The sequence below is a fragment of the Diceros bicornis genome, chromosome 7 (genome assembly GCF_020826845.1).
Source record: "Diceros bicornis minor isolate mBicDic1 chromosome 7, mDicBic1.mat.cur, whole genome shotgun sequence".
In the NCBI taxonomy this organism is placed as follows: Eukaryota; Metazoa; Chordata; class Mammalia; order Perissodactyla; family Rhinocerotidae; genus Diceros; species Diceros bicornis.
The window spans coordinates 13,266,154-13,275,791 of NC_080746.1; positions in this window are offsets into that span (position 1 = coordinate 13,266,154).

Genomic DNA, 9,638 nt, shown 5'->3' on the forward strand with positions numbered 1-9,638 from the left:
GAGAGAGTCCAGAAATTAGCCATAGCAGAAGGAACTATGACCCCAATTAAGGCACCTCAGTCTTGGAACAAGATGAATGTGAAACCGTAGAGGGAAGAATTTTGGACTCTTAATTCTTTGGACTTTAATGTTCAAGAAAAGGGTATTTCATATTTATATTTTAATTTCTTCCTGAAATTCATATTTCAGAAAATGCATACTCAGAATTGATATTCAAATGCAGTTTAATACTGTTGGCATTATATTATTTGGCGTATTTTAACACTGTTATGAGTCCTCATTTTACAGCTTCTGCTGAGCTATATTGAAAAACGTGGCTAGACATAATTTGTGATGAGAAATAGATTAGAGAATGCATTTTTGGCTGAGGGTACACTGTGTCCTTGATATTAAATCAATTTATGTTCTTGTTCTGAAGAGAGAGCAGCGGGATAGTCTGCTGGCTGATGCAGGCAGCTCTCCCTGGGTTGTGTAGCAACCAGCTGGCCAAAGTCAGTGTCCTGTTTCCCCCCAGCAGAAGGGGGAGGGCGAATCAAGATGCTGCTGGTTCCAAGGTTTTAGCAGGAGATTGATAGGGCATTCTCAGGCATTCTTAATCCAGCTTTATTAGTAATAAAACTAACATTTTGTTTTCAATTGGATCCTTATGTTTATCATTTTAAAGTACTCGGAGATGAGGAAGTGGGCAGAAAGGTGATTAATTAGCTTTCCTCAATATACATTATTACATTATTCTATCTTCAGGTTGTTATGATAATTCACACAGCCCAAGCTGCTTATAGATGAATGGAAGGATTTATGAAATATGGTTCAACAATTTAGTTTAAAATTCTTCCTAACCTCAGCCTAATATGTGTGAAGAAGCACCATAAATACTCTCCAAGTGCATGCCAAGCCGAGCTTTATACAGAACACACAACAGAGTAATTCTCTATCAATCAGCAGAGACTTTTCAAGTAATTAAGATACTACACAAGAGAAATTAGCATCTCCCCTCCTCCCTCCCATCTTTTGAGTAATGACATTAGAACATGCTCAAATGCCCAAGAAACTAAGAGCACACCTTCACTTTTCCACACTCTCACTCAACAGATTATCATCCACTCTCCTTCCTAAGGGCCACCACCACTTTTCACACCCTAATCACACCCTGACGGCTTCCTAAAGGGAATCCCAGCCACCACTTCAGTCTGAGTCCAGCCTCCTGTCCACACTGACTTAAGTTCCCTTTTAGAACACCACCTGATCTCCACAGTCTGCAGTATGAAGTACAAACTTTAAAGCATATCACATAAGGCCCTTCGCAGCCTGACTCCTGCAGACCTGTCTATTTTCATGCCCATGTTTGAAACTGAGCTGTGGTTTTCTCAAACACGCTGCTGTGGTCCAGGAATGTTTGATAAACCACCACTCAGCTCTTCAATCTAGACTCCTCTCAAATAGTATCTCTTCCGCGATGACAACCTGGGGAAGCTGATTTCTCCTCTGTTTTTCTAGCTTGTGTGCACTTTTACTGATGGACTTCCTTCAGCACCATGCTATGCAGACAGTGAGAAATACAGACACAAGTTGAATTCCCAGAAACACTACTTACTTGCTGTGTGACATTGGGCCTGTTAAACTTCCTGGGCCTTAGTTTCTTCCTCTTCAGTCCTAAATAATAACACCTCCCGCACGTGGATACTGACAGGATTAGATAATATTCATTAAGCACCCATCATAATCTTGACTTATAATGCTAAAACAGTAATTTGTAATTATTTTCTCCCCTTCCCTCTCCTTCCCACCTAGGTTGTAAAGGTTTCTTGATGCAACTGTAAATCTTAAGCATTTAGTGCAATGCCTTCATGTAGGGGATATTCAATAAAAGTTCAGTAAATAATGAAATATGTCATTAATAAATACACATAAACAGTGTCATTTAACAAACATTTATTGATTAACTATGATATTCAAGGAATTAATTTGTGTGCTTTCAGAAATACAAAGTAACTTAAAATTAGCCTCAGAGAAACAAGAAAGAATCATATAAAATAATCATAAAAGTCATACCAACACATACCAACTAAATTGGTCTGATCAAAACAGTCATGGTCTTCAGTAAAAATGATTTTACAAGGAAATTATTATCCATTTTCCTCCCAGAATTAAGTGTTTTATTGTTACCAAAGTCTACAATAGGAACTACTTAATCAATCTTTCCATAACAAGAACTAGGACCATAGAGAAAAAAAATCTACAAAAGAAGATCAAGACCAAGTTTATTTAAATTCTCATATACTTGGAGAGAGATGTTTCTTTCTAAGCAAAAGTAAGTAACAACTAGGATGTCCATCAAAATCTGAATGAGATGTTGTGTGAGAGACTTTTCTGCTTTGTGGATCCTAATAATGATACTTTCTCACCATCATATGTTTTATTTGAGACAGTATTCTTGCCTCCTCTATCATATTTGATGCTCCCATGTAATGAGATGAATTTAGAGGTAGGATAAAATGAGTATCTTGTCCTTGTGTGAGTATTTTCTTATTATTCTCAGAGGAAGGTCTACGGTTTTAATGAAATCAGATGAGCACAGAGATTAGAGCAATGCTGAGAGTGGAGGCAGAAGTTAATGGGCGTGGACTATGCTGGTCCAGGGTGGTAAAGGGAGGGAGAACTGCGAAGAATGCTATTTGTTGGGTTTATGAAGATTTATAAGATGAAAACATATGGAAAAAAATGAATCTAAGACTCTATTCAAAGAATTTCCCCTTGGGAAAAGTACTAATGAGGATTACCTGAAATAAGAAACCTCAACTTAGAGATACATACTGTAAGGAAGAACAGCCTGCCAGTCGAAATATAAGTTAACAACACTTTGTATGGCCTTTCTACCTTTTGTATCTAAAAGCGGTTTATTTACAAAGATCTTTATATTAAGCAAAACTTCTCTTTCAGTGATGTCTTTCTGTTGACTCTTCTCTAAAATGCAAAGTCACACAGTGATGTCTGAGTTTATCCTACTGGGAATCACTAAGTGCTGGCAACTGTATTTTATTATCCTGTTCTTATCTTTAATTACGTATTAGTTATTTTATTATCTTATTCTTATCTATTAATTATGTATCCTCATGGGAAATGTTATATTCATTCATTCCTTCTTTGGACTTCATACTTCATTTTTTTTTTTTTTTTTTTTTTGCCTTGAAACACATCCCTACGTTTGGCATGAGTATGTCTACAATGATTGCTTTACCTTCAGGCAGAGACAGGTCATCTATTTTCAGGATTCTTCTACCAATATTTTCTTTTCTCATGTACTGAGATTTTCCCCTACACAGTGACGCAGGCCACAAGTTTGCTGCCATTGCTTATCCACTACAATATATGATCACCATGAGGCGTGAGCTATGCATACTGCTCATCCCAGGACAGAAAGCTGGTTACATGTCAATCTCCTGACTCTTCACCTACAGTTACCCTAATCCAGTGCTGAGGAGGTAGGCTACCATTGCTGGAACATTCCTGAAGTGAACCTATGGCCTATGCAAACACATACCAAGTCCAGAGGGTAGGGTTTCCTAATGTTGGCCTTTTTTTCTCTCTTCTTCTTCCATTATTCTATTTGCAAAGGAATTGCCATTCCAAAAGTTCTCTTAGTAGAGGGCATACATGGAGCTTTCTCAACCTGCATTGCCCACCAGACTGCAATTCTTTGTGGCCATGGACAGAAGCCCAGACCCAGAGTCTTCCTTTATTCTGTGATTTGCTACTGAATTTGTGTGACCCTCTTGTTGAACTCCCTGATCTCTAGCCTGATAAACAAAAGTGTGAAACCAATTTCAAATAAAATATTTAAAGGACAAACTTTATTCATGAGAATAAATGAGAAGCCTCAGAACATCTAGAGAACTCCACAACTGCTTTGTTCTTGTCTTAGCAGCTTTCAAGGAACTGTGCAGTAACTAGTACTCTGTCTTTAACTTCGTTCCTAAATCCCAGGTCTTAGTGTGTACATTTGCTAGTACTCAGGCTTTAAAAGTAAATATAGTTTATTATGTGAATAACAGATATTCAATTGTTACTTATCATTTGATTTATTCCCCCAAACTAAACAAATTTTTATTCTTTTCTCATTTCTATGGAGAAAGCCTGGGAAGGGAAACTATGTCAGTGTAAAACATTCACTAAAATGCATATCTCCCTCACCTTACAACATTGGCTTCCAAACACTTTTTAGAAGAGACATTACTAAAAATTAAATCTTTTCCAATTCCTATACATGAAACAAAAATAGATAAGAGGATTCTTTATTTTATGAAGCTAAACTTATGTAGAGAAAAACTCACCTTAGTTGTCGTAAAAGGATAGTGTCTCTTTATGCTCATGTGGGTGAGAATTATCTTCTATTGAGCTCTTTTCTATTAAAAAGAGCAAAATAGAAGGAATGTTGTTTAAAGAAAATGCTATTGTTTAAGCATGCTGACTCTATTACTAAAATAATTTAGCCACTGATGTCTAAGGATTTAATCATGTACTTTCAAAGCAGCCAGTATGAGACAATTGAAAATTGAATGACTCACTGTTAAGCCTGTTGCTTATTTTTATGAATAATAATGAGGCAGAATTTAAAGGGAGAATGTAGAAAAAAAATTGCCAGTGTTCTGCCTAATGATGCAAAATACTATCTCCGTTGTGAAATCGACAATCTTGCAAATTGGCACAGTTTAAAATATATATTTCTTCCTTCTCAACAAAATAGACTATACTGAGTCTGAAAATTAACATTTTATGGGAGATTTGTAAGGTTCTGATTCAACAGTTAGCTTACAGGCATTAAGATAAGCAAAGAGGAATATTTGAAACAAACTGGTGGGAGACAGCACTGCTGGAGATAGGGTGATGAATATGGGGGCGAGATTAATTCCTATGGGTAGGGATTAGGCTTTTCAGAAATTTGATTACCAGTTATACACAGAGTTAGAAGAAGAATTTTCAGAAAGATAAGGGCCTGAAGGGAGTGAAACAAGATTAAGTACTGGGAACATTCAAAAGGATGTGACTCCTCCACAAAGGATTTAACTTCTTGGATGAATTTTCCTGTACTATGAAAAAACTAATATCGAAGCATATATTTTATAAGTTATAAATCCCTTTAGCCCACCCATTGAAAAGTCCGGTATAGCTTCACAACTTTGTGGGGAATATTGTAAAGAATAAAGGAAAAGAAATAGTAAGGAGAAGTGTGGCTTGTCCCACTGGAAGGAGGAGGCTTAAGAGCTGGTCTGCCCAGCTTCCCTCCAGGCCCAGAGATGCAAATGGCTATTTACATAAAGAATATGCTAAACTAATCTTAAATGAGGCATGTTTCTAAAGTTTTCCAGTTACGTTCAATGTTTCTCAGAGCAACCAGAATCTGGCTATTGAGATTCTCTAGTGTATAACGTAGTTAATGTGATCCAGCTGCAGGAAAACTGAGAGCAAGCCACACACTCATGAGAGACTCCCATGATTAACAAAAGATTCCAGCTTCCCTATTCTAAGGAATCCTCACACATCTTGCCTCACCTCTTACAAACAAGTGTGGGTGGCCTGTGCAGTGGTGGGGCCTGGAAGCTGTGACTGGGCTATTTTACAAATTCTCACTGGCAATGCATATGCGCATTTGCTGTACTTCCTCTCCTGAATCGTTTAAAGCTAAATAAGCTTGGTGTTGAATTAAGGTGTTCTGTGAGTTTCTTTACCAAACTGTGAAGTCCTTAGGGCTCTGCTGGTGGCAGCTCATGCACATTCTCTCCTCCACAAGCACTCAGGTTGAAAGAGAAATAGTCTCTCTAGGGGACTGTCCAGGTGTTGAAATGATCAGAGGGCCATAACAGACTCAGCAGCAGCAGAAAGGACACCCAGCTTCCGTGGAGATAGCTGAGAAGAAATATTAGACAAAGCCCTCTCTGCCCAGTACATAGTAAGGAAGATGATCCAACAAAGGAGAAGGAAGGCTGATGCCTAAGGCACACAGAGCTACAACACAGGGAAAGAACTTCAAACTCAGACTTTCTATGCCCTTAATTCTCTCTTTTTTCTCTTCTGATCACCCAGTCAAAAGATTGTTAGGAGAATTTCTCAGTGGAAACTAGATTGCCTCCACTGCAGGAAGAGTGAAAAACCAGATACCATTAATGACAGTTACTAGGTCAACAGCAGCAAATCACCAAAGAACACTTCATTATTGTAGCAAAATCTGTATAGGAAAGAAATAACCAGAGAGACATCAGAAATGAAAATTTACCTAATCCTAAGTGACATTAAGAGCACTAAAAGTCCTCAGAGATAAATGATAATATGATGGAAAGTGAAATATCTTGTCAAACAGTGAATGTTGAATTGAAATGCGGGTCAGTTTCCTCTTATCTCTTTAAGACACACACCAGATTGTCTCACTGTTGTGTGATGGAGCACAATCGTTATGTTTCCAATGGTCTGCTCTTGGGACACATGCTGGCTTCCAGGTCATTAGTGCTACTTTGTATCCACTTCTTGATCCTGACATTGTTTTCTAAAGACCTTTTTTTAATTATTTAAAAGCCCTATAGAATCAGACTGCTGTCTACTTTTATTCCCAACTCTTATTTTTCACTTTTTCCCGTCTAGGTTTTATCTTTCTTAGGCAGAGGATGTGAAAAGATACAAATTCGTTATTGTATTTACACCCCAGTGGGCCATACCCACTGTTTCCTTTTCATTCCAAAGATATTATGACTCGTCATTAGAGGGTGTTGGAAAAGAAAAAGTATCAAAACCTTATGAGGATATAATGTAGAAAAAAAATAAAATCTTGGGCTTCTGAGTCTAGAAGAAGGAATAAGCACATAGGGAAACTTTGATTTCTTTCTCTGAAAAAAGGGAAATTATAGAAAAGTTCAATAAATAGTGAAAACAAGGAAAAGTTTTTCTCTATAAACAAGAAACAAAAAATATTCAGTCAGGTGGCCAGCCCAGTGGCATAGTGGTTAAGGTCACGAGCTCCGCTTCGGCGGTCTGGGGTTCGCAGGTTTTGATCCCGGGTGCATACCTACACACTGCTCATCAAGCCATGCTGTGGTGGCATACCACGTACAAAATGGAGGAAGATTGGCACAGATGTTAGCTCAGGGCCAATCTCCTCATCAAAAAGAAAAAAGAAAATAGTCGGGACACCCATAGCACCCATCTGAGGCTGGGGAACCAGAGCTGCCCTGTCCAAACTAGGCTGGGGCCAGAGTCACACCTCACAAAGGGTAGGGTTAATGCCATAAAGTGATCACCATCCAGGATGGATTCATAACTGAGAACTGTTTTATAGGAGTTATCACCTATTGGTTTCAAGGAAACCAATGTTCTGAAAAGACATTAAAGAAACTCAAGAATCAAGACATCTTACAGATTAGGAACTAAAACTACTAAGGCATTAAACAAATTTACAATATAAGTATAAGAGGCAATTAAAGAGATAATATTATTATGCAACAAGAACAACAAATTCTCAAACAAGGGCAAGAAAAATTCTGAAAATAAGCCAATAGAAATCTTATAAAAATAATATTATTGAATTCAAAAATTCCATGTATGATATATGCCTGAATAGCAGACTAAAGAGAATAAATTACTGAACCAAAAGATTTAACTCTGGAAATCACCCAGCATGTAGCACGAAAAAAGTAAAAATCAGAAGACAAAAATAATGATAAGTTTTAGCATTTTCTCTTAGAAGTTATTTCCTGGTTTTCTGAAATTCTAGAGCTAGGTTTGCTATTGTTCACCCATCCTCTGATTCCTATCTTACATCATCCCTTGGAAGTCTTTCTTTCTGTTCTATCATTTTTACTTTGGGGAGTATGTTGAGAGCTCACGGAGCTCCTTCCATTGAATCTAGGAGGCTCGGTAGATTCCAGTCACATTAGGTGAGAACAATTTCTGGAAGAGTCATTCAAAAGGATTATTGTTTTTTTTTCATTTCAAAACTACATAATGTTTTTATAATGAAGTGCTAATGATGCAATAAGTAAAGAAAATACAAAGAAAAGAACATTTTTTAATCCCACTAAAAACCCCACTACAGAGAAATAACCACTGATAACAATTTGGTGGACATCTTTCTACCAAACACACATATGTACGCCCACAAGTACACAAATTCACACAAGTGAAATAATTGTAGTTATTAACCTATACTCTAATTTTCCTATTTCCTAAACATTTTTTTCACAGCAATAAATATAGGTAGCCATCTTAGTTAAAATGGCTACCAAAAATCCATTTTAAGGCCTCAGAACATATTTAACTCACTAATAGAAATATTTTTTCTTAACTGTTCACTATCACGAACTATCATGTTTAACTATCCTCTCAATTCAGACACTCATCTCATAGGGGTATTCCATCCATAGAAATATAATCTCAATCTCTTTCCCGAAGTAGAAAGGAGGTGTAACATGCTATGCTCTCATATCTTTTCCCAGAGTATTTTTGCCAGAGTATCATCTTAAAAAGAAAACCTCTAATTTTATTACTTTTTAAAAAATTTCCTTGGGTTATAAAATTTGGGAGTGAGCTTTCTAAAATGCAAAGAAACGAATTCTAATTTAAAAACCAAGCAGTTAAAATAGAGATATTTGGAAGGACAGCCTAAAAAAAAGAAAATTATAGATATCCTTTCCCATAGAAGTATCATCTTACTTAAGAAGAAGACGTGGCGAGGAAGGCAGAGTTTTATCCCTGCTTCTTTGCCTACACGGTTACTCATATTCTTCCAAGAGCAAAGGAGAAGGATGTAGGGCCGGATAGCCACCTATTATGACTTGTGTTAACTAAAAAGAAGCAAAGACTTTCAAATTCTTCCTTTAAATAAGGAACACATTGGCTAAAAGTTTTCTATTATACCTTTATGAATACATGGAAAAGACGAAAACAATTCTGCCTAATAATAAGTATTTAGAGTATTTATATTTTCAGAAAAATACAAATTTATGTTTAAATACAAGACTAGTGCAACAAATTATCAACAAGCAACCAAACAGAAAATCAGACATTTTAGGCATTAAAAGTTACAGTTTAGAGGACCTAGATCACTTTCTCCAGTCCAGGTGGATCTCCTAAAAGTTTCCATTGTTAAAGTAACATTTACAAAGGCAATTTTATAAAAATCAAAAACAAATACAGCACTATACATTTTATCAAGACTCAGAGTTTTGTGAATGTTATCATTTCTCTTTTTTTTTTTTTGATGAGGAAGATTAGCCCTGTGCTAACATCTGTTGCAAATGTTCCTATATTTTATGTGAGACGCCTGCCACAGCATGGCTTGATTAGCAGTGCCTACATTGGTGCACTTGGCATCTGAACCTGCCAACCCCAGGCCACTGAAGCGGAACTCGCGAGCTTAACCACCACACCACCAGCCAGCCCCTCATTTATCATTTTATCAAAAGGGATTTGACAATACAGAATGGAAGTATTGCTACAGTTATAGGGATCTTTCCCTATAAGAAAACTTTTCCCCTTTCATTTTTCCGAGATTCCTTTTGCTAGTGATTGCTAATAGAAGAGGCAAAATTTTCAAGGCTAACTGCTAGAATTTAACAAGTTAGCACAAAGAGAATCTTAAAACTTGGAATATG